Source organism: Schistocerca serialis, chromosome 3 (assembly GCF_023864345.2).
Source record: "Schistocerca serialis cubense isolate TAMUIC-IGC-003099 chromosome 3, iqSchSeri2.2, whole genome shotgun sequence".
NCBI classification, from domain to species: Eukaryota; Metazoa; Arthropoda; class Insecta; order Orthoptera; family Acrididae; genus Schistocerca; species Schistocerca serialis.
In genome coordinates this window covers 298,176,656-298,203,661 of record NC_064640.1, presented here as the reverse complement: position 1 = coordinate 298,203,661, position 27,006 = coordinate 298,176,656, and positions in this window count along the sequence as shown.

The following is a 27,006-nucleotide window of genomic DNA, read 5'->3' as shown; positions in this document are numbered from 1 at the left end:
AGGGTTTCGCAGGCATCGAATGAAGGGTAGAGCCACGGGTCGTAACACATCTGAAATGTAACGTCCACTGTTCAAAGTGCCATCAATACGAACAAGAGGTGACCGAGAAGTGTAACCAATGGCACCCCATCACGCCGGGTGGTACGCCAGTATGGCGATGACGAATACACGCTTCCAGTGTGCGTTCACCACGATGTCGCCAAACACGGATTCGACCATCATGATGCTGTAAACAGAACCTGGATTCATCCGAAAAAATGATGTTCTGCCATTCGTGCACCCAGGTTCGTCGCTGAGTACCATCGCAGACGCTCCTGTCTGTTATGCAGCGTCAAGGGTAACCGCAGCCATGATCTCCTAGGTGATAGTCCATGCATCTGCAAACGTCGTCGAACTGTTCGTGCAGATGGTTGATGTCTTGCAAACATCCCCATCTGTTGAATCAGGGATCGAGACGTGGCTGCACGATCCGTTACAGCCATGCGGATAAGATGCCTGTCATCTCGACTGCTAATGATACGAGACCGTTGGGATCCAGCATGGCGTTCCGTGTTACGCTCCTGAACCCACCGATTCCGTATTCTGCTAACAGTCATTGGATCTCGACCAACGCGAGCAGCAATGTCGCGATACGATAAACCGCAATCGCGACAGGCTACAATCCGACCTTTATCAAAGTCGGAAACGTGATGGCACGCATTTCTCCTCCTCACACAAGGCATCACAACAATGTTTCACCAGGCAACGCCGGTCAATTGCTGTTTCTGTATGAGAAACCGGTTGGAAACTTTCCTCATGTCAGCACGTTGTAGGTGTCGCCACCGACGCCAACCTTGTGTGAATACTCTGAAAAGGTAATGATTTGCATACCACAGCATCTTCTTCCTGTCGGTTAAATTTCGCGTCTGTAGCACGTCAGCTTCGTGGTGTAGCAGTTTTAATGGCCAGCAGTGTAGAATGAGGCACAATGGTCAAGTAGTTTCTCATTAGACACACATTTTTCTTTGTCAGTGATAAGCGATACTTGAAGTGGTGCGAAGAGCGAAGCCACTGAACAGCGGATGACTGGAAATAAGTTATTTGAAGTGATGAATGACGCTATACCCGATAGAAGGGTTTGGGTTTGGCGGATGCTTCGAGAACGTTACCTGCTATTATGTGCATTGCCAACAGTGAGATATGTAGGAGACAGCGCTACGGTAAAAGAGCGCTTTTAGTGGTTAGGGTGTTGAAGCAGCATCTGTGTGTCAATGGTCTGTGCACAATAATATTCTTTAAATGGTGTGGTCTGCCTAGAGTCCCAATCTGAACCCAATGGAACATCCTTGGGTAAAGTTGGAAAGTCGACTTAGTTCCAGATCCCAATATCTATCCTCACTGACTTCTCTGGTTTCTAGTCTTGAGCATGAATGATCCGCCATTCCTCGACAGACATTTACACACGGCGCTGAAAGTGTAGTCATCAGAGCTAAAGCCGTCGTAAACAAGAATGGAGGCCGCACCTCATATTAGTTTCCATTAATAGATGTCCGGATACTTTTGATCACGTTGGACATTTCGCCTCGTAAATATTATGTAACCGGCAAGAACTCACTTAACATTCATCAAGTAGAATTGTTATTTTATGCAAGCGGGAAGGGCGTCGTCATAAATCCCATGACAGGGAAAGCAACAGAAGACATTTTTAATGACATATTTCAAAGAATTATTTACAGGTTCTTTGAAAATGGACTCTCTCTTTATTTTCAGAGAGCTCACGATATTCAGTTGTGTACAAAAAATATTCACGCCAACATTTCACGTACCATACGAACAGGAGTCGTTAAACAAGGTAAAATACTCGACTTTTTAAGTCTACATATAGATGAAAACATAAGAGGTATTTTACTGTGCTGTTCAAACAGTTAAGTTCAGCTACTCCTGCTCTGCGCATTAGTGCTAGTCTTTGAAATATACGAATCAAATGGTTCAAATTGCTCTGAGCACTATGGGACTTAACATCTGAGGTCATCAGTCCCTTAGAACTATTTAAACCTAACTAATCTAAGGACATCACACACATCCATGCCCGAGGCAGGATTCGAACCCGCGACCGTAGCAGTCGCGCGGTCCAAGACTGAAGCGCCTAGAACCGCTTGGCCACCACGGCCGGCAAAAACGGATGGGGCCATGTCGGGAGTGTATAGAGGATGATCGATTAAAGTGAACCCAAGAGGACGGATTGTTGCAGATATCACAGCGCTCGTGTGTGATCTGACATTGCCACGGAGAAGGAGAGATTTCTCCATGTGTGGACGAACTCTTCAAAACTGTATTACAACAATCTTTTTCTCACACACCAACGTAGTTAGGTAACACACCGACTTCTCACACGACACAATTCGCAAGCGTCTAGCGGTAGATGCCTGCATGTATGTAAACCAGAAGAATGAAAAAGTGGAATGTTAATAACGTTTGTTTTATTTAAAAGCCGGCCGTAGTGGCCGAGCGGTTCTAGGCGCTACAGTCTAGAACCACGCGACTGCTGCCGTCGCAGGTTCGAATCCTGCCTCGGGCATGGATGTGTGTGATGTCCTTAGGTTAGTTAGGTTTAAGTAGTTCTAAGTTCTAGGGGACTGATGACTTCAGCAGTTAAGTCCCATAGTGCTCAGAGCTATTTGAACCATTTTTATTTAAAAGGCTTTAAGAGTTTTCACATAAAAAATTCGAAGACATTACTTCTCAGCACGCCCACGTCTAAATTTGATGACGACATTGGTCAGAAATAATCCTTCAAAGTTTGGGAAGACTAGCGACGTCTTTACCTACACACAAGACGAAAAAATGTCCTTTACTACCTATTACTGAAGCTGTCAGTGGCTCATAAAAGAGTTGAACATGCATCATAAAAAAATTTGGACCATTTTCCCAATAATATAAAATGTTAAGAGATACGAAAGCAAGTTTTAAATCTAACCTAAAATCATTTCTTCTGGACTATTTCTTTTCCATATGCGAATTTTCATTCCAGCCAATAACAAAAATAAGTTTTTAAGTGTAGTTACTTGAGTACAACTTAATATGTTGGTTGGTTGGTTGGTTGTTTTTGGGGAAGGAGACCAGACAGCGAGGTCATCGGTCTCATCGGATTAGGGAAGGATGGGGAAGGAAGTCGGCCGTGCCCTTTCAGAGGAACCATCCCGGCATTTGCCTGGAGTGATTTAGGGAAATCACGGAAAACCTAAATCAGGATGGCCGGACGCGGGATTTAACCGTCGTCCTCCCGAATGCGAGTCCAGTGTCTAACCACTGCGCCACCTCGCTCGGTACTTAATATGTTGATTGATGTTAAAAGTAATTTTGTATACATATACAGTAAACGGACTCGTTCCACATCTTTTTGCTAAAAATGCGCTCAAGTGACTATGGAAGATGCAATGAAATTTGTCGTCAATTTTCGCTTAGTTTTTAAGAAATTTCCCACGTCGTTTTAGAAATATATCACTGCAACCAACACAGTTTTCGTATAAATGATACGGTATTTTCAAAGGCAGTGGAATTAAATTAAAACTAATACGCATTTTCATTACAAACAAATACCTTGATTGTCTTGGTAGATAAAGTCACGAGCATTAATGATACACAAAAGTTCTTCCAGTATTATCACTCGTGCGAAAACTTGTTTCTATATTTTCGATTTTTCGGAAAAATTTAAGATTAAATTCTGTAGTCACATATTAGCATGAAATAGATCCCCAGCGATTGCCACTCATGTTACAAATAAAACTTATTCAGATAACGCGGAACTTCGTGAGGCGCAGAATATAGCGCCCGGGCAGGCGACGTAACAGCTACACAAACAAAGCCGCTCAACAAGATAACGGAGTTATGGGCGTCGCAGTTGGCAGCAGTGGAGGCGGGGGCGGTGGCTGCAGCCTACCGCAGCCGCAGCTCTCGCGGGCTCTCCATCAGTACCTCTCCAACGCAGATCGTGTGTGCCACCACTTGACCTCGCGCCGCGCGCTAATAGCTACACGCAAATACCCTGCCGGGGCTTTGTGATCTGCTTAGCCGCCTGTAAGCGACGGAAGTCTCTCACACACTCTTGTACGGTGGTACTAGATTCAGAAACAGCTTGTTCCAACAGTTGTTGCTGTTTTTGTCATCAGTCAGAAGACTGGCTTCATGCGGCCATACACGATAGTCTGTCCTTCATTTCTGCTTAAAGACAGTTTTTATGCCCTTCCGCCACCCTCTCACTTCCCTTCAAAACCAAATTTACTTTACCTTGATGTATTAGGACGTATCCTATCAAGTGATGCCTAGTTTTAATTAAATTGTGCCGTACATTTTTATCCTCGCGGATTTCATTCCGTACCTCTTATCCAGTCTACCCATTCACTCTTCAGCTTTCTCCTGTAGCAACGGATTTCAAATGATTCCCTTCTCTTCTTGTTTTTACTGACTGTCGCCCAGGTTTCAATTCCATAAATCGGTACATTAAAAAAAAAAAATTCAAAAATGATTGAAATTTATATTCGACTAGCAAACTTATAAACGCTACGCAGCTGCTGAATATGTATGGAAATTGAACATACATCATAACTCCCTTCCCCCACTCTCTGCCCACCTCTTCCTCCCGACTCTCCTCTCCCATCTCCACCTCCTCTCTCTGTGCATCACTGCCTCCCTTCTCTCTCTGTTCATCTCCTCCTCCTCCCTCTCTGTGTCCTCTCATCCCCTTCTATCATCTTACCATGCCCTATGCCCTTGAGCCTTGTTTATTGTTATTGAAAACGAACAAAATAGTGATTGGGAATTAAAGCGGCTCAAAATTAATGGGTAAATCGGTTGGGATTTTTGGTATACGAGGTATGAGAGAGACGTCTCTAGCTGCTGAATCTATGAGGATAGTAGTTTCAGTGACTTAACATCTGAGGTCATCAGTCCCCTAGAACTCAGAACTACTTAAACCGAACTAACCTAAGGACATCACACACATCCATGCCCGAGGCAGGGATTCGAACCTGCGACCGTAGCGGTCGCGCGGTTCCAGACTAAAGCGCCTAGAACCGCTCGGTCACACCGGCCGGTGACATAAGGACTCATTACAGCATTGTGCATGAACAATTTGGAGATTACGACAGTATGCAACCTGTCATAAGGCAGCATCTGTCACACATTGTCCTGTGGACAATAATATTCCTGAAACGGACTGGCCCGTGCAGAGCCCCAACCTGTACCCAATGAAACCCCTTCGAGATGAGCTAGAACGTCGATTTTGCTCCAGATCCCAGCGTCTCTGGTTTCCGCTTTTGAGGAAGAATGGGATGCCATTTCTCCACAAACATTCAGACATATCACTGAATGTGGCGCCAGTACAGTTCACGCCGTCATACTGGCAAAGCATGGACATATCCTATATTACTGTCAGTTAACAGGTGTCCGGATGCTTCTGATTTTACATTGTCTGTGAATAGCATACTTTTACATATTTTTGGGGCAAATATTTATGCTCTTCATCAAATATCCTTAGCGCCTCAGGACCTTCTCAATAATTTTAGACTGAGAGACTTCGAAAAAAAGACAGTGTAGTTCCTAAGCTTCATTTTGCGATGTTTTAGATATAATCTTCGTGATTCTACATCTTAAGAACAGCAACCGTCTTGGATGCTCCACAGTTTTCTCAGTATAGGGTGAAAAGAAATATTCAAGATGTAGAGGCGTCGGCCTGCGCAATGCTGATGGCGCTGGATTATGGAGATATCTTCTCGCCCGTTCAGTTCCTTAAGTGCCCTCGTTAAGAAATTTAACAAATGTACCAAGAAAAAAATTTAGATAATACCAGACTTCCTTCTCCAGCCACAAACACACACGAATGTCTCAGTGTTCTCCTGGATCCCGGGGAATGTTAGGATACAGGGTACTGAGTGGACATACAGTGTGGTCGAGGAAGTTTTTCATGAACAAACAGTCCTTGTGGGACATACTACGTCTCTGGCTCTGTTAAGACATACTATCGTGGGTCCGTTCGCAGGATGGTTGGCATTAAGTGAGTAAGAAGTCGCGATCGGTAAAACCCACTGTCCGTCCATGGCGTTCCTACTTCCAGTCACGAAGATAGGATGGGAAATGGTAATGACATGTGTCTGTAGAGGCCTCTAGCCTATAACAACTGGTGTTTTATTTCGGTGAGGAGATCAACCTGTTGGTGGTGTACGTGATGTACGTAACATTTTAATTGTGGGTAGGTCATATTCCGCGGAGAAGACAGAAGCAAGTTTAAACGCATATTTGCCCTCAGTGACGTCGAAATATGTGTGGTTCGTGATTTAAACCCGCGACCGGACATCCTGATTTAGGTTTTCCGTGACTTCTCTAAATCGCTTAAGGCAAATACCAGGATGGTTCCTTCGAAAGGGAACGTCCTCTTTCCTTCCCCATCCTTCCCTAACCCGAGCTTGTGCTCTGTCTCTAATGATCTCGTTGTCGACGGGACGTTAAACATTACTCTCCGCCTCCTCCTCCATTTACTGATAGCGCTTTGGAACTCACAAGCGATTCCTGATTTCATATTATTTGGTACAACCAACGTCCTCGACACTCGGCGGTTTCTGCCCGTCAGTATATGAATTGTGCCTGCTCTTTGTTTAGCTGTGATCGTTCTTTCGCTTTTCCGCTTCACACGCTCAATAGCAATAGTCGACTTGGGAAGCTTTAGAAGGGTTGAAATGCCCGTGATGGTTTCCCAGGTGACATCCAACGAATTGTCAATGAACTCTGCTGATCCATCAGTTCTGTTGTTAATGCTTTTCTACTGACATCATAATGCTCTCCCCGCGCCATGGAAACAGGCAGGTGGGGGCAGTATTGCGCTATGCGATGCATTCACCAGGACTTAAATGGAACTTGTGGTAGTAATCATAAATGCCATGACAGCCGTAGACTACATGAAGATTATTGAGAACCACCTGCATTTCTCATGTCTTTACCGAAGGTTATGCCATCTTCCAGCAGGGTAACTGTTTTTTCATAAAACCAGACTCGTGCTACGGTGATTTGTTGAGCGTGGTATTGAACTTACGCTGGATATATTCACCGGCAAATTCGTCTGATGGAACACATCTTGGACGCTATCGGAAGCCATTTCCGCACCCATTAACCACAGGCCAGTAATTTACGCGAATCGCGTGATCCGTGCATAGTCATACGGTGCCACATTCCTTCGCAAATGTACTAAGGACTTTTCGAATCCATGCTGAGCACAAACGCTACCTGTTGCTTTTAAAACAACACCACCCTAATAAGCAGATGGTAATAATGTCTTTGCTCATCAGATTACATATTAACGAACAAATATGGTACAGATCTTAAGATTTTGTGAACTGTTCGACGTGTTTTCTAAACTCTTAGGAAATATACAGTATTGTTTTGTTTGAGTGAGTAGTTAATCTACATAAATGATCAACCAGCCACACTTTCCTTTCCTTAGTTACTCTACACTGTTTTAAATTAAAATAATGTTGGGAACAAGTGTCATATTTACAGTTTTAAAATCCGAAGTATTAGTGTTATTACATGTATGAATATGAGTGACAATTGGAAAGGGAGTATATCATTTGAGCGTAGTTCATACTTTACTTTTTCTATGTTTTACAAGTTTTAACCAGGCACATTTTGAAAAAAAAATCAATAAAAGCTCTAACATTTTTGATGTTAAGCATCCTAAATCGACAGTCACATACTTAGACATTTCAACTAGAACGTCAGCAATTAATTGCGTAGTGCGTTTAAAGGACGTAATATGAAACGATCCCTAGATCTTGAACCTGGGTAGTACTTCGGGCATGTGTTCAAATGTTCAAATCTGTGTAAATTCCTAAGGCACCAAACTGCTGAGGTCATCGATCCCTAGACCTACACATCACTTAAACTAACTTATGCTAAGAACAACATATACACACCCATGCCCGAGGGAGGACGCGAACATCCGGCGGGAGGGGCCCATGTGTTCAAATGGCTCTGAGCACTATGGGACTTAACAAAATGGTTCAAATGGCTCTGAGCACTATGCGACTAAACTTCTGAGGTCATCAGTCGCCTAGAACTTAGAACTAATTAAACCTAATTAACCTAAGGACATCACACACATCCATGCCCGCGGCAGGATTCGAACCTGCGACCGTAGCGGTCGCTCAGCTCCAGACTGTAGCGCCTAGAACCGCACGGCCACTCCGGCTGGCAGGACTTAACATCTGAGGTCATCAGTCCCCTATACTTAGAACTACTTAAACCTAACTAACGTAAGGACATCACACACATCCATGCACGAGTCAGGATTCGAACCTGCGACCGTAGGGGTCGCGCGGTTCCAGACTGAAGCGCCTAGAACCGCTCGGCCAACCCATGTGTTCAAGATCGCGTTTGTGTTTAGGTATTTGGTTTACAATTAAGGTAGTGAAAAAAATTGGAAAAAAGTAAATTTTCTGCTTAAGCGTTTGAGGCACCTGAGTGCTTCAGTGGTCTCATTAACCAAAACTCAGCTTTCTTATAGGTAGCGACAAATGTATTCACCATGTATGAGAGTAATTCAGATGTTGCCATCTATGATATGAGAACAGTGTATAGTATTTTTACCGAATGTTACAGCATTCACTGTATGCATGTAACTGTCAACAACTGTCAGACACACTTTAGGTGCGAACATGTTTTATGGACAGATCGCTGGTGACGCGTTCCAGTAGTCAGTGTAGATTTCGAGCCTACCACGTTGAGGTACTATTTGCGCTCCCATATAGCACTCCATCGATTTTTTTAGTGTTGTGGGAAGTTGAATGCTGTGTAGTTGGTCGCTGATAGGACTATCCACTAAACTTTTCGATAAACCTCACTTTTTAGATATACGCCACAAACATTTCCACAAATTCTCCAGTGATAAACGGTTCGACGTATAAACAGAATAAACGAAACATCATGACAGACAGAAAATATCAATTTCTTAACCACACGATAGTGGTTTATTCGTTCATTAGCGCATCCACGATCGAACCTTTCTCTTAATACTTAAATGTGGGTAAAAATTGAATGCATTAATTCATTCGGGCAGATTAGCACACCCAGTAGTAGGAATTAGGCCTACATCCGGCCGGCCGCGGTGGTCTAGCGGTTCTAGGCGCTCAGTCCGGAGCCGCGGGACTGCTACGGTCGCAGGTTCGAATCCTGCCTCGGGCATGGATGTGTGTGATGTCCTTAGGTTAGTTAGGTTTAAGTAGTTCTAAGTTCTAGGGGACTGATGACCATAGACGTTAAGTACAACAGTGCTCAGAGCCATTTGAACCATTTTTTTTAAGCCTACATCTGGATGTAGCCGGCGTTTGGAACATACGGTGGTTAACTTTATTAACTGTGTAAATTTGTTGTTGTTATGCCCAAGTGCTGTAGCTGAGACCGATCAAATTCAGTAAGAAAATATCTTTCTTGCAATGAGCTAGGAGCAACATTAAATTAGTCTGGCAATCATCCATCCAAAAGCTTGACTGTCGGAGGCAGCGGCAAACATAGGCGAGGCATGAGTAATGTCCTCATTTTCCGTGACCAAACAGCACTTTTCTACACGATAAGATACGGTACGATACGATATTGCAGTGCCTGTGTTATTCTGAATTACGATGCAATGTTCCTTCGGGTATGCATAACACAGGCACCGCAGTATCGCATTTATCCGCCTACAACGGGCAAGCGCTTTCAAGTAAAATATCTCTCCTGTACGCGAATATACATATACATCTACATCGACACTCTGCAAATCACAATTCAGTGTCTGGTAGAGGGTTCATCGCAACACCTTCACAATAATCCTCTGTTATTCCACTCTCAAACAGCGTGCGTCTGCAACGAACACCTGTATCTTTATGTGCGAGCCCTGACTTCTCTTATTTTATTACGACGATCTTTTTCTCTATGTAGGTCGAGCGGTTCTAGGCACTTCAGTCCGGAACCGCGCGACTGCTACGGTCGCAGGTTCGAATCCTGCCTCGGGCATGGATGTGTGTGATGTCCTTAGGTTAGTTAGGTTTAAGTAGTTCTAAGTCTAGGGGACTGATGACCTCAGATGTTAAGTTCCATAGTGCTCAGAGCCATTTGAACCATTTGATTGATATTTCGTGAGAAGATACAGCTGAAGCGAGAAACGTCTGTTTTAATGGGTGTACGAGCACAGATTGGAAGGAAGGAAAATTGGGTTTAACGTCCCGTTGATATCGAGGTCATTAGGGACGGAGCACAAGCGCGGATCGTGTCAAGGATGTGGAAGGAAACCGGCCGTGCACTATCAAAGGAACCATCCCAGCATTTGCCTGGAGCGATTTAGGGAAATCGCAGAAAACCTAAATCTGGATGGCCGGACGCAGGTTTAAACCGTCATCCTCCCAAATGCGAGTCCAGTGTGGTAACCACTGCGCCAAATCACTCGGTAGTACAGGTTGTAGACAGATGGTTGACGACCTATGGAAGTGTGGGTATGGCCATGAGTCGTGCTCAGATAGCCAAATGGTAAGTGGCCGTTCGCGATAAGCGAAAAATGCAGGTTCGAGTCATAATTCAGCACAAATTTTCACTGTCGTCACTCCATTATACAGCTGATGTTTGTCCATATTCGCAACTGCGAATACAATTCTTGCATTTTTCTATGGTCGAAGAATCTGGAACGAATTATATCCAAGCCTCGTGAAGCCAAATGAGATGCAGCTTGTATTTCAAGTAACTAAATTCACACACAAGCCGTAGAATTAGCGCCAAATGGAAAAGCTCACACCAAGATGGAACCCACATGACATTTACTAATTTCGTGTGACTCACCGAGAATTCCGTAGTGACATTGTCACTGGTACATAGTATTGCAACTGCATCGTTCAGCACAGTTTTCACCACTTTTTTGCTTGAAATAGATGAACAGTTACACCAGTTTATTAGCACCGGAATGCCAGGTAGTAGTTGCAGTTTACTGTAAGACTACAAGTGTAAATGAAATTTTATGTTGACGTGCTAACACGATATTTATACCCATCTATTATACTTATGTGCTACTTAATACGTGACCTGTAATATTTCTTGATCCCTCTACTACAGAAAATTTCACACATTTGAAAGTAAAGGGATAATTTATGAATGCAGAAAATACTTAATCATAAAACACGTAGAAAGCGGTAGTGATTACCACACACTTATTGTTGTCATCTCTATGGTCCTTTCGAGAATGTAATAATTCGTACTTTGAGAAACGCGAGAAATAGTATTAAACTGAAACCACACACTCTGATTTTATGCGAATAAAGTCATATCTCGACTGAGTCAACTGACATTTTAGAAAGTAAGGTTGTTCGTCACATAATTTATACGAAGGTGATTTTGTTTCACGTGAGTCATTTATGTGTGGCTTCAGAATATCTTACATCATTGAGGTACAGGTACAAGAGCCATAGAAAGCGCTACTAAAGCTATAATGTTGTTACACGAAAATGGAGAGCTCAAGACGGCTGTGTTGAATGGGCTGAGGTTGCGTTCGCCGCTACACAGCAGCAGCGTGGGCAGCCGACCCCCATTCTCCGGATCGCTCTCGATTTGCGGCGTAGTTCCTGGAATGGGCGGCGGCCTTCCGGATCAGAGAAGCTTCTGCCGTTACAGCTCCGGCCCCGAATGCAGATTTCCTGGTTTGCTGTGTGGCTGGAGACTTGTGGACTGCCCGAAGGGGCCAGAGGAGTGGTCTACAGGGAAATGGCAACACGCGTGGCGCTGTATATATGTGGATGGCGGCATCCAATTTTCGTTTGGATCAAGTGCTCCGCACATAAATCTTGTAGCGGATGGGAAGTCCCTAAGGTATCGACTGTCTGAATAAGAAAAGTTTTCCTTTATACACTCGCACTGGGATTTTTCTTTCACAACGTGTGAAGCTCACAAAGCAGATTATGTGCCATAGTTTCTGTATTGTTAACTAGCTTAGCGCCTGTGCTTCGCTCGCGCTGAATATATGATCTGCCAAGATTTCTTTTAGTCGAATTTTTATGTTGTTCACAAATTGCAACATCTAAACCTTTCACGCTAATTAAGCCCATACAAGCACTGTCATTTCCGAATACAGTTCTCACCAAAAAGTGATTCTGGCAGCTAGAGTGGGAGATCTTTGTTAATCCTGCTTTTTCAGTTCTTGTGCTGATATTTCCATAAAAACTTTTAGCCCCTAACACAAATTTCCTTAGAATTCGAATACCTATTTTCATAGATTTACCTTTAAATGCGACTAAATATAACGAAATATTTTCATCCCCTATTTCACTCCTTTTGGGGTTGGATTTTCAAAAAACACTGAAACACGTATTTTTTTTATTTCCAACAGGGAAGGTAAATAAAATTTTTCTTAGATTTATCTTTAAAAATATTTTCATAACGAAATACTTAAATAAAAATGTTCGTCCCCTCTTTCATCCCTTTAGGGGTTGAATTTACAAAAACACTGAAACGTATTTTTTTATTTCCAACCGAGAAGTCAAATGCCAGTTTTCATAGGTGTAGCTTTAAAAGTGCTTTAGTAGTACTTTAATAATGATTAATTTTGAAAAAAACTTTCACGCACTATTTTACACATTACTGGTTGCGTTTCCAAAAACTGTAAAGCATGTTTTTTTTTTCTGGCCGAGAAATCAAATACTAATTTTCGTACTTCAAGCTTCACAATTGCCTTAATAACAGGACATTTTCAAAAAACCTTTCATCTCCTACTTCACTAATTTAGGGACGAAATTTCGAACAGTCCCTTTCTAAACGATGCCTACAGCGTAAGGTCAACACAATCTCCAAATTTCAAGTTTTTTATCCTTAGCGGTTTGGCCTCAACGATGATGAGTCAGTGAATTACTCAGGTCCTATTTCATGCCCTTAGGGCTTAAATTTTCAGAAACACTGAAATTTGGAATTTTTTATTTCTAACCGAGAAACCAAATTAAAATTTTCATATATTTAGCGTCAAGAATGCTTTCATAAAAAAATAGTTTTATAAAACGGTTCATACCCAATTTCACCACCTTATGGGTTGAATTTCCATAAATAATAAAACAAGAAGTTTTTTTCGTTTATAACCCAGAAGTCAGATACTAATTTTCATAGATGTAGCTTTAAAATGCTTTAGCAGTTCTTTAATAATGATTTACTTTTTAAAAAATATTTTCACCGACTATTTCACTCCGATAGGAGTTAAATTTCCAAAAATTCTGAGTGACACATTTTTTTAAAAAAAACCTTTTTTCCCTATTTCGAACCCTTATGGATGCAAATTCGAAAAATCCCTTCTTAATCGACGCCTATATTATAAGCTCAGCACCCTCCAAATTTCAAGTTTCTACACTTAGCGGTGTGGGCGGACGATGATCAGTCAGTGAATGAGTCAGTCAGTCGGGACTTTGGCTTTTATATATAGAGATTATAAAAGAAAGAAATAAGACAGTAAACCTCGGAGCCAGCACATTCTATACTTTCTTAGAATACCACCTACAACACTACTGATCACTAATACTTCCGTTACGCGTAAAAACAAGTACAACACTTCCGTGTTACACTACAAGAGCAAACTGCCGACAATGAAAGAAAATTACTTTGACCGTGACTGTGTACTAATGAATAAGGAATCGGACAGTTTTTCATTAAGCAACGGACTATGTCTTATAGGTAGCAGTACCCGAACTAGCGGGAATCGAACCAAGATGCAATTAGTTATGAAGTAAACAGTAATTATGTGAAAGAAAATGGTCGTCAGCCTAATTAGGGAAAGTGGTACCCAGTATTTATACCGTTCATTAAGGAGATTAACTACTATATATGGCTTTACTTGATACTAAACTCTGTTGTACCAATAGGACACGATATATTAGTACATTATAGCAAGCCTTGGAACAGAAGTTTACCTTAAGTAACACAGGTGGAATTTTAGAATTGGTCTTTAAATGGTTCTAGTAACTGAGCTGATTACTACTTGTTTTCTTTAGTAGCATTTACTTATGTGCATTAATTATGGAATATATGAAATATGAGATCTCCGATTTTGTTATAACCCGAACAGCTTCGGCCAGTTAACTTTTAAGGAACACAAAAGCTATTAAAATAATTGCTGTAGTTTGTAAGTACTTTTACTGTAATAATTCCTATAACACTGATTCAACCTTTAGCATTGGGACCCAGAAACTGTTCTGACATTTGACTGGGGCATAGCAAAACACTCCTGTTAACACATAATAAGGAAACACTTCTAAACACAAATGCATGAATATAAACAGTGTAACAAACCTGTGAAGCAGTTATCCATTAACTTGGCCCCTAAACTGTAATTGCCAGTACCTACTCTGAATGATTACGGTTCAGTTGAGATATTTTTAATGCTGAATAGAGATTTCAGTAAGAATGACGTTTAAATAAAGTAATTAGGTCTTTTCTTTGCATCTATACTTATGCAAAAACTTTAGCTCTTTACTTACGAAAATCTTATGTGTAGTGTTTCAGAAACAAAACTAACTAAACACTTAAGAACAAAATTTACTATGCCACAAAAGTTACTATATACTGTTAAAGCAAGATTTTTTTTGCAATTAAATAAATTGATTCATTCGGAAATTACATCACTAGGAAAATGATCCAGTCTAGGTAAAATGATTAATGATCAAAATAAGGTTCTCAACACCAAGTTAAACGAGATATGATTATTATTTGTAAATAAAGCAATTAACTAGTCCATGCAAGATAACAGTACTCATATTATGATCTGATACGAAGTTGGTGATTCTGGCGATCTTCTGTGGCTAAGATGAAGTCTGCAAACGATATCATGGCTCTGAAAATTATCTTCTTGGCATAAGATTTTTGTGAATCAGAGCCAGTCAATAATTGTCAGTAATCTTCCACGTTCGAGGCATTATTGTCCAATATAAATGTTTTCCTCACCTCCTTCAGTACACTCGAAATGAACAGTTCGCATGTTACCCACCGGCTATTTCATACTGTCCGTGCCACACAAAGACTCCTTGCGGTTGTACCAACAAATCCGCCCTTTCTATTCCCGCTAAGCGAGTTTCGTTGAGGAGGGACTTCCCTCCAGGTTTTACATCAGTACAAATACATTTGCCCTATGCATGAACCAGTTCTACAGATACTGTTTTAACATAACATCATTTGAATATTATATAGATTCGTTGTATTACTGTAGGCAGTGTTTAATTACAATGAGATAAATTTACAGGAAATATGTTTGTTCACATATTAATTGCACCAAAGAACATGGTGACACAGACTTCACATTAAGTATAATTAAAGAAGTTACTTGAGATAAGTATAGGTGATATCGATATAACTCATGTCTTATGGAATAGATATACAGGGTGTTACAAAAAGGTACGGCCAAACTTTCAGGAAACATCCAGAATGAGATTTTCACTCTGCAGCGGAGTGTGCGCTGATATGAAACTTCCTGGTAGATTAAAACTGTGTGCCCGACCGAGACTCGAACTCGGGACCTTTGCCTTTCGCGGGCAAGTCCTCCACCAACTGAGCTACCGAAGCACGACTCACGCCCGGTACTCACAGCTTTACTTCTGCCAGTACCTCGTCTCCTACCTTCCAAACTTTACAGAAGCTCTCCTGCGAACCTTGCAGAACTAGCACTCCTGAAAGAAAGGTTATTGCGGAGACATGGCTTAGCCACAGCCTGGGGGATGTTTCCAGAATGAGATTTTCACTCTGCAGCGGAGTGTGCGCTGAGTACCGGCCGTGAGTCGTGCATCGGTAGCTCAGTTGGTAGAGCACTTGCCCGCGAAAGGCAAAGGTCCCGTGTTCGAGTCTCGGTCGGGCACACAGTTTTAATCTGCCAGGAAGTTTCATTTCAGGAAACATTCCTCACACACAAAGAAAGAAAATATGTTATGTGGACATGTGTCCGGAAACGCTTACTTTCCATGTTAGAGCTCATTTTATTACTTCTCTTCAAATCACATTAATCATGGAATGGAAACACACAGCAACAGAACGTACCAGCGTGACTTCAAACACTTTGTTACAGGAAATGTTCAAAATGTCCTCCGTTAGCGAGGATACATGCATTCACCCTCCGTCGCATGGAATCCCTGATGCGCTGATGCAGCCCTGGAGAATGGCGTATTGTATCACAGCCGTCCACAATACGAGCACGAAGAGTCTCTACCTTTGGTACCGGGGTTGCGTAGACAAGAGCTTTCAAATGCCCCCCATAAATGAAAGTCAAGAAGGTCAAGGTCAGGAGAGCGTGGAGGCCATGGAATTGGTCCGCCTCTACCAATCCATCGGTCACCGAATCTGTTGTTGAGAAGCGTACGAACACTTCGACTGAAATGTACAGGAGCTCCATCGTGCATGAACCATATGTTGTGTCCGTACTTGTAAAGGCACATGTTCTAGCAGCACAGGTAGAGTATCCCGTATGAAATCATGATAACGTGCTCCATTGGGCGTAGGTGGAAGAACATGGAGCTCAATCAAGACATCAGCAATAATGCCTGCCCAAACGTTCACAGAAAATCTGTGTTGATGACGTGATTGCGCAATTGCGTGCGGTTTCTCGTCAGCCCACACATGTTGATTGTGAAAATTTACAATTTGATCACATTGGAATGAAGCCTCGTCCGCAAAGAGAACATTTGCACTGAAATGAGGATTGACACATTGTTGGATGAACCATTCGCAGAAGTGTACCCGTGGAGGCCAATCAGCTGCTGATAGTGCCTGCACACGCTGCACATGGTACGGAAACAACTGGTTCTCCCGTAGCAGTCTCCATACAGTGACGTGGTCAACTTTACCTTGTACAGCAGCAACTTCTCTGACGCTGACATTAGGGTTATCGTCAACTGGACGAAGAATTGCATTGTCCACTGCAGATGTCCTCGTCGTTCTAGGTCTTCCCCAGTCGCGAGTCATAGGCTGGAATGTTCCGCGCTCCCTAAGACGCAGATCAATTGCTTCGAACATCTTCCTGTCGGGACACCTTCGTTCTGGAAATCTGTCTCGATACAAACGTACCGCGCCACGGCTATTGCCCCGTGCTAATCCATACATCAAATGGGCATCTGGCAACTCCGCATTTGTAAACATTGCACTGACTGCAAAATCACGTTCGTGATGAACACTAACCTGTTGATGCTACGTACTGATGTGCTTGATGCTAGTACTGTAGAGCAATGAGTCACATGTCAACACAAGCACCGAAGTCCACATTACCTTCTTTCAATTGGGTCAACTGGCGGTGAATCGAGGAAGTACAGTACATACTGACGAAACTAAAATGAGCTCTAACATGGAAATTAAGCGTTTCAGGACACATGTCCTTATTTGTGGGTAAGGAATGTTTCCTGAAAGTTTGGCCGTACCTTTTTGCAACGCCCTGTATATCCTTTCTTAAATATTTATCTTTTGTTTCAGATTTATATATTGTACAGTAAATATCTTTCGATTTAAGTTTCCTTTTCTTGCAGCCCTTCCAATATAATATTCAGGAACTTTTGTAGCCATTTCCTGAGCATGCTTACCGTTAGGACATATTAAATATTACATAGCATTGGTGTTGGATCTTCAGGCTATCCCTGCAAGATACATCCCTTCACACATCACTGTGTTCCAGGTTGCCTCCACGGCAGGCAAGGGAGTTAGCATCGCAAGTCTCGGCGGCTGTTCGACAGAGGTCAGCTTCGGCAAAGGAATTCCTTTGCCATACGTCCCGCAGACACCAGCAAGGGGCTGCGATGACAACATCCGGGCACCAAGGCCAACAGGCAATGTTTTTGTTATCTCTGGAAGCAACAGTCAGTAACACAGATCCAACCGTAGCCAACCAATCGGTGTTATAAACAGCAATTGCAGCGGCAGTCACATTGCATTTTGGAGTTGCATCCAGCTGTCAACAGTCGTGTTCTACAGTCGACAGTCGCAGTTATGAAGATATCTGCAAGTGCCATGGACTGAAAGACGCCATATTGGAACACGCCATGTTAGTAAGCAGACTTTTTACTGGAACCATCACAGGCCTCGTGCTGCATTGCTGTTAAGGACTTAGTTTCTGGAGGATATTACTGCTGGTGATAACTTGTCACGGACTAAGTTTCTGGTTTATGGAATATTCGAGCATCATAATTCATTTTCTGAGTTTTACTGGCCGGCCGGGGCGGCCGATCGGTTCTAGGCGCTACAGTCTGGAACCGCGCGACCGCTACGGTCGCAGGTTCGAATCCTGCCTCGGCCATGGATGTGTGTGATGTCCTTAGGTTAGTTAGGTTTAAGTAGTTTTAAGTTCTAGGGGACTGAAGACCTCAGAAGTTAAGTCCCATAGTGCTCAGAGCCATTTGAACCATTTTGAGTTTTACTTGTACTAATTTATTTGCGTAGTAGTTTCGGAACACTATACTTTTTCAGTCGTTAATAGTGACATACCTCATCAGAAGTAATGAACATATTACAACAGTTGGGGAGAAGAGAGGGTGAGAGAGGGAGGAGGGGAGCGTACGGATGGAGGGGAGGCGGAAAGTAGGGAGGGAAGGGAGGAAGGATAGTGGGGGAGGAAGGGGGCAGGGATTTCCCTCAACGGCTATGTGAATCTTAATCGTTTACTGTTGGTTATTACAAATACTCATGAAATTTCTGTCTGTCTCATGTATTTGTTTTGTACTTTGAATTCAGAATTTTCTAAAAGCTTAATTAGGGCAATCCTCAGTAAGAAAAATACTGATAATTTTGGAAATATTTTAAATGTTTGACAGTGTGATCAGTTTGTCATATGTCAGTGATAGACTGTTTAGTGGGAAACAGAATGTTGTTAAACACTGTGCTACTATTAATGAGGCTCGCGATACCCTTTTCCGAAGATCCCACTTTTGTTTATCTTTCGTTTCGTTTCTGTAGCACAACCCGTAAACTCATTAATCTTGTCAAGGCCGGCTGATTTCCCGAACCTTCGCACTTTCAGTCACAATTGCCTAGTCCCTAATGGCCCCTGTGTTTATAGATCGTTCAGCAACAAAGCCGCTCGCCTTTCCCGTACCAGGGCTTGGATGAACATTAACGTGGTAGCGATAAGAAACTGAGATCAAGCGACAGCGTATCATCTTTTTGCCACACTTGTATCGTGTCGCTCCTTAACAGGACATCGATAAAAGTCATTAGAGACAGAAGCTTGTCTGTGGTCAGATACGGCCTGTTATCATATATTGGTGAAACCTTAGGTACCGTTGTTGTTCATCACCTTGAGAAAAATGATACTCACATTGACGACCGAAATCGATCGAGATTCCTTTTAATTCCCTGTCTTACAGGATTCTTTGTGTGGGAGTGGTGATGGGACAAAGCGTAAAATCCTTGAATTAGCACAAAAGTTGGACAGACATCAATAATATTTCGTTTTTGTTACGTTGCAGATAAGACAGTACGGTAAGTTAATCGTTTATTTTTCTTCCAGAACAGCTTTAGTTATATGACTTGTTAGACTACTGATAATTTCGTTAAATGCATGAAGGGACGTCTCTCAGCTCGGACAGGAATTTGTATTTAGATATATGTTCTGAGAACTATCTCGCATTTGTAACGTGTGACGGCGTGTGTTTAAGTTGCTGTTGCTGTGTGTAACATCGCTAGCAGTCTTGGAGGATGGGAGAGGGGAGATTAACACGCCAGTCAGTCAGTTATCTCAGCAAGTAGTTGACGTGTTTAGTATACGTGTGTAAGTACTATCATATATATATATATATATATATATATATAACTAAAAATTAGAGAAATCATTAATGTCGATAACGTTCTAAATATTGTTACATCCAAGTTAAGAAGGCTTTATCCATTGGAAGACGGCGTAGGACAGGATGGTGGCACATTCGCGAGTTTTTTGGTGTGTCTGATTATTCAGATATACTAATATTCATTTGACTGCTTACCTATACTTATATTAGATAGCACAGTGAAGAAAACAATTTTATAGACGACAACGCGGTTTATGGTTTTCATGATTGTAGTGCAACTGGCAGTGGCGGAAACAGTATTCGTCAAAAATAAGCTAACAGTCCTGGTGACTCTGAAACTTCACCAGGAAAGAAACCCGGGAAGAATAAGATATTCACTAGTCTTGGGCCCGTGTTGTCGAAGAAGTAAACCAGGAAACTGCAAGTTTCCAGATACAGCCACACTGAATCCATCCAAGTGGATTTAATTATGAACTAACATTTGGCGCGGCACTATCTAAAAAGGGGGAAAATCAACAGTTTCCTTGGTCTAGGCTGCACACAATACAGCTCATAGTTTTATAATAAATGATGGACTTCCAGTGAGAGGACACATAATAAAAAGCTGTGTATTTCTCTTCAGGAAAAAACTTTCGACCCGAAAGTTAAAAGGGCTATTAAAGACAATCATCCACCAAACATACATTTGAAGGCTAGCACAAGTGGTAAAATGACAGAAGAACATTTAAAACCCTTTTCATGAATGTTGTTAATGACAATGTCAGGAGCAGGCCGCTGTGACCGAGCAGTTCTAGGTGCTTCAGTCTGGAACCGAGCGACCGCTACGGTCGCAGGTACGAATCCTGCCTCGAGCATGGATGTGTGTGATGTCCTTAGGTTAGTTAGGATTAAGTAGTTCTAAGTTCTAGGGGACTGATTACCTCAGATGTTAAGTCCCATAGTGCTCAGAGCCATTTGAACCATTTTTGAACAATGTCAGGCAATTTAAAATAAAGAAAACGTGTCTCTCTCTCTCTCTCTCTCTCTCTCTCTCTCTCTCTCTCTCTACAGTAACTTTTACAGAAACCAGAAAATATAATTTGTATAATAAAAATGCATTCTTTTATTCATAACCTACTTTCTGATCCAGTGTATCAGCCTATGCATCAATACTCCTGACAGGCGTCTGGGTACAATACTACCCCACATGATGCTGAAATCAGAATGTGATTCAAGTTTAATTTGACTTTGCAGTTCAAGAATATGATTCTTAGGATTGTCCAGATATTGTTTTCGCCACTCAGCTTATTGATTCATGCGTTTTGTTGAGGAACCTCACGAACATATTTAAAGTCTGGTAGTGCGCAAACTAAGAGTAGCATAATCGAATGTTTTCACCATCCTAATCACAGTAGACGTAAAGCTTCTAAATGGGATTGGAACACCGAATTTCTGTACCAGCCGAGATATGTTTACTGTGAGTAATATTTGAACTGTTTTAAAAAAACATCCAAACGAATTTGTGTCGCGATTTGGTGCTGTGGATGACACACGCGTCGACAATATCGCATTGCAATCATGGAAGCACCAAATATGTGGATGGAAGTATGTTGCTCTGTCTAAAAAGAAATGAAATCGACTAGATCTTTACGAGTTGTAGCCAGTGTTACTGAGATTCTTATGTGTAACCATGTAAAGAGCTATATGACTGCTGCAGAATGTTTTGCTCATCTTCTTGACCAAATGCGAAAATAAATGCGTCAGAATAGAGCTTGATAGCGAAGGGAAAGGGTCATCTTTCATCAGGATAATGCAACTGCCAACAAAACTTGTTTAACAACAACAATACTACGAGACGTGGAGTACGAATTTATTGGACGTCCATCCACTTAATCACGTTTGACAAATCAGATTTCCAGCAGTGCTCGTCTTTAACAAAATATACCAACAGCAAATTTTTAGTTCGGTGAAGAGAATATGCAGCTGTAGAAGAGTATCTTGCAGACTCTCCAGACTCGCAGTTCAAGAATGGAATCTACTCGCTGAAAAACAGTTGCAAAAATTCGCTGAGGTTACAGTAGGACCATAATGAAAACCAAGTATATTTATTATCTAAAACTACAGTCCTCCACTGCCAAACCGAAACTTTGCTTCCTTGCCGTCCCTGCAGACACTAGAAAGTAATCAGAATTTGACACTTGTATGTTTAATACGTATCAGGGTTCGTTAAAATTTCTCTACTACGAAGAAATCATCAGCAAGATTTGAAAACGATGCCATACGTCTGAGTAGAGCGTAGATTTTCAGAGCGATATGGCATAGTGATTAGCACTTGAGAAGAGAAGAGTTCGTATCCCTGTCCTTTCATGCAGATTCAGGTTTTCCATGGCTTCACTAAATTGATTAAGAGAAAGGCCTTTGTCGTCCCTTTGAAACGCACTCGCCTAATTTTCTCCTCCATACCAGTCCTATTCGAATTCTATCTACGTCTCTAGTTAACAACGGTACAGTAAACAGTAAACAACAGGCTACCATCATTTCGTTTTTACAGGAGTGCAAATATTTTGTTGTACCGGACGAAATAACACCCGTCAGTACAGTGGCGATTTCTTACTGTTACTCCTGGAGGGCCCGAGATACTACAACACTTAAGACATTAGGGTACTTTACTACGACTTGAACAAGATGAAACAATTAACTTTGTTACAACTCATGTCCACAGGAATATCATGAGTATTTTTATCATTACTGAAAATTACTGTACGAGGGTTGTTTGGAAAGTAAGGAACGATCGGTCGCGAAATGGAAACCACAGTCGAAATCAAAACTATTTTCTTTGCTCATTTAGCTACACTTAACAGGTACTTCTCTACACAGTCGCCGCTCCGACTTAGATATTTGTCGGAGAGTTAAACCAAATTTCCAACACCATCGTCATAGAAGGCAGCCGCCTCTGCTTTCCGATAATTCTCTACGCTGGTCTATAGCGCATAGCCTGCGCCCAAGTGTTGTCTTCGTATACAGTGTTTCATGTGAACAGAGATGATGCTCTGGACCAGCCAATTAGGGCTGTGTTGTGGGTGATCGAATACTTTCTGTAGAAAAGGCTGCAGAAGCTTCTTCACTGTCCCTGCATAGTGCGGCTGAGAATTGCCACGAAGAAGGAAGTGCGTGGCAGTTGTGTTAGGTGGGATGCATTGATTAAGGTGAAACCTCTCAGCGGGCCCTCTTACTTGGCGGGAGACATTGTTGTTCTAGGCACCTTTACTCGTTGACAGTGCTCTCACAGCTGAAAAGAGCGTCCTGATGCGATCGACGGGCATACTAGAGACACTGCCCAAAACGTCTGTGAAAAGCCTCGTCGGATTTTCACAGAGGTTTCCATTTCGTGACCGATCGTTCCTCACTTTCCGAATAGCCCTCGTATCACTTGATACAGAACAAGAAACTAGTCTCGTCTGACAAAGTACAAGTGACGATTAACATTTATTCAGATTTGAGTCTAAAACAGTTGTCAAATGCTGGCTCGGTAGAGAGATGATCCTGTCGTCTCTGGCGTTGATTGCTGACTGGGCTGCGCGGCACTACGCTTAGAACTAGAAGGCAAGCTGAGGTAGTGGCGTATGGAAACTCTTCTGAGCGTGTCTACGCTACCGTCTCTCAATCGTCGTTGCTATTGGCAGCGACTATGTTTGCTTGTGGTTCCGGAGCGAGGTACCAACCTTGTCATTGTACCTAGTTCTTCGGACGACACCCCACGCTCCATTCAGGCAATACCTGTATTTTGTATGTTTATGATTTGTTCTAGGCAGAGCATCAAACCGACACAGTTTTGCGTCAGGTGGGCGTTCTTAATTTTATTTTGCTTTTACCACATTTTCAGTAGGTCGTTTTCTTTTTTGTCAGTATGTCTGGTGCAAATTTTGCACCTAATTCAAAACTAACTTCCCCGATAAGCTAGAGACTTGAAATTCTAAGCAGAACTATTAACTCGATTTCTTGTCCTGCATGTGGCGGAGAGTACTACGAGTACCACTGCCATTTACCCTGTTTTCTGTTCCAGTCACGAATGGCCTGCGGGAAGAAAGATTGCTGGTAAATCTCAGAGTGAGCTACAATCTCTCACCTTCACGATTTTTCGCGCTTTATACGCAGGAGAAAGCAATAAATTGGTTGAGTCAAGTGAAGAGACTGAAATATACTTGAAATTTATCACATGTCTCTGTTGAAGCCTCATCGAAATGTTTGAAGCGATTGAAAAATTTCACACAAAAGACTAAAAACCAGAAAATAATTATGTAAAACAAATGATATTTTAATATACCACGTTTTAAGTCCGACTAAAAAGTATAAAGTAATTTCTTCTAGTCCTATACAGATGCGTAGCCGATACAGTAAGTCTTGAAAATTTGTGACTGTTAATTTTTAACAACTATGAAAATAGATATAAAACGAAAAACGCGGGGTGCACGCAGTACATAACTGATGCACGAATAATTCACTCCTTACAATTATACGAGCTTACTAACTGTTGCATTAATAGTTCACTTCCTTACTATCATCTATTGGATAAGCCACTAGTTTTTTTGCTTTAAATCGAGCAAGTATTTTCATAGTTATTAACAATTCACTATCACATTTTTTGGCACTATCTGCATGGAGTTGGGAATGTGTATGGGGCTAGGAGAAATAATTTTGTACTTTTTAGTGCAATTTAAAAGGATAGTATATTAAAAATTCATTTTTATTTAAATAATTATTTCTTCTGCAGTCTAGAATTCAAAAGGCATTATTTGGCTCAACAATAAATATTTGTCGGAGTGCTTATGTGGAAATTGTATCATTTAGCTGTAAATGTTGCTTCTTCATAGAAAGACTCGTTTTCAGATCAGTACATTACTTTTTAGTCGAAGAATTTTGGCGAAAGAAGATTATAGTTTAACGTCATCAGAGAGGGAGCACAAGCTCAGGTTCGATAGGAATAAAGCAAATGATAAGATGTAGCGATTTCGAAGGAATCATCCCCATACAAGCCAAAACTCATTATGTAATCATTGCATATTTTTATGAAAGACTAATCTACATATTCATGTCTAATCACCTCGATATATACGGAAACGCACATCAGACTTTCCTTCTTTCCAGGATAAAGTATGTATCCAAAGCCAGGCCATTATGAAGAGATTGTAAAGGATTGACAAGTAGTCTCTTCCTCGTCTCGCGTCCACACTTCTGCAACTGCTTATCAGCGTTCTGCAGGCCGTGTTTCTCGAATCCGTTTCTTGCGTTTTATCTGCTTTGGATTCCGGGAGCCCCTTCACCCTGTTTTATCCACAACGGCGTTTTCGAGTGGCGTTTTGTGGAGCCGAGGGCCTCATTCCGTTTGCTGGGCTGCGTCGCTTGTGCATGCAGCTGGTAGCCGCTCTGCAAATGGATTTTAACTTGTCTTGACGTCATCCGGCGCCGAGACGGCAACCGTTTATTCTCTAGCAGGAGGAGCTCTACGCAACTTTCTCTTGCTTAGCAAAGAAAGCGATTTCGGTATCAGTGATATATGGAATGTGCGAAACCTTCGATGTCTGAGCTACGAGAATTACAAAAGAGCGTTTTTCTTCCCTTTCCTCTCGTTCTATTTAGTAGCCATGGTTTGTAAGTGAAAAACACATGAAATATGGAATTCTAGTAGTGAAAAACATCGAACCTTTATAGATATATAATTTATGTACGACAGGTTCTGCTCTTCTTTTAGGAATTATCTGGAATTTTACAATGCACTTTTACGTTTATTCGAAAGTTCAAAATTTTTTTAATATTAATGTATTATTTTGATGAAAACGAATTGCTATATTAGCAGGTAATGTTTGATGATATATCTGCTGAAATGTTTCAAGAAATCCACCTTCCGGTTTGTATAAAACGTACATGCGAATAAAATATTATTTGTATCACTCACTGTTTCTCCAGCGCATTCACTGCGCATTCGGCGAAGATGGTTGGAGAATAATCCATTTTTAAATCTAATGCGCGTTATGAAACTTACTTTTTTTAGCTTCAAGTGTGTGGAGCCTGAGCTTCGAAAGAATGTTCGGACGTAGTTGTCCATAATACTTCTCTTCACTAGATTTCCATATTAGTCGTCACAATTCCTATTTGCTCGTAAATATAATATATTCTTCATGTCTGATGACGGTAGTTTAATATTTTTAATGTGCCGTTTACTGGGCGCTCTTCGCAAAGCCACTGACTATTTCGTTACGGTTCCACTCTACAGTTGAAAATAAGAATCCCAAAATTAACATCATTACGTTCAGATTTACATCAGATTTACCCACCAAATTCTTAACTTGAGCATTATAGCAGTGAGATGGAGTCTTTGAGTTTTAGTGAGAGAGATGGTGCAATAAAAATAAATGTCGTCTGACTAGGGCCTCCCGTCGGGTAGACCGTTCGCCTGGTGCAAGTCTTTCGGTCTGACGCCACTTCGTCGACTTGCGCGTCGATGGGGATGAAATGATGATGATTAGCACAACACAACACCCAGTCCCTGAGCGGAGAAAATCTCCGGCCCAGCCGGGAATCAAACCCGGGCCCTTAAAAGTGACATTCTGTCGCGCTGACGACTCAGCTACCGGGGACGGACAGATGGTGCAATGCCTAAGGCATTGGACTCGTATTTTCAAGGAGAGCGATCGAATAAGCGTTAGACTTACCTCGGCTGGTCGTGGTGTCACTAGGATGACCTTACCTCCTTTGCGTTTAAAGTTTCAGGATATAGCCAACAACTGTCACACAGACTCACTGTTGTCGCATATCCTGAAAAAGGCTCTTTATTTCCTACTTTTGTCAATACTTTTTAACTTTATTGCATTTCACATTGTTTCACTATTTTATTTCATGCTTAATTCTGATGTGTGCTGGCTCGCACGTCAGATTACGTATCCCTACTGTTAGGCTGTTGCAATCGACAGATTTTGTTACCATCTATTATTCCTCGTGCTTTGAGTATCTTATCCCCACATCCTATCGTAGCATTTATAGCGTCAGTTAGGTCAATTAAAGTTGAATGTCGTAGCGGTGGTGCACTAAGCGTCTCCACACCCAACACTTGTCTGTCATACGTCGAGACTGGTTAGATTGTCTTACTGACATCTATACATAGTTACCAAATGTGTAAGTAGGCTGTTTATGTTTTCTTATTGGCAACGTTACGTAGCGCTCTGTATGAAAATCACTGGCTGTGCTGTGTGCAGTCTGT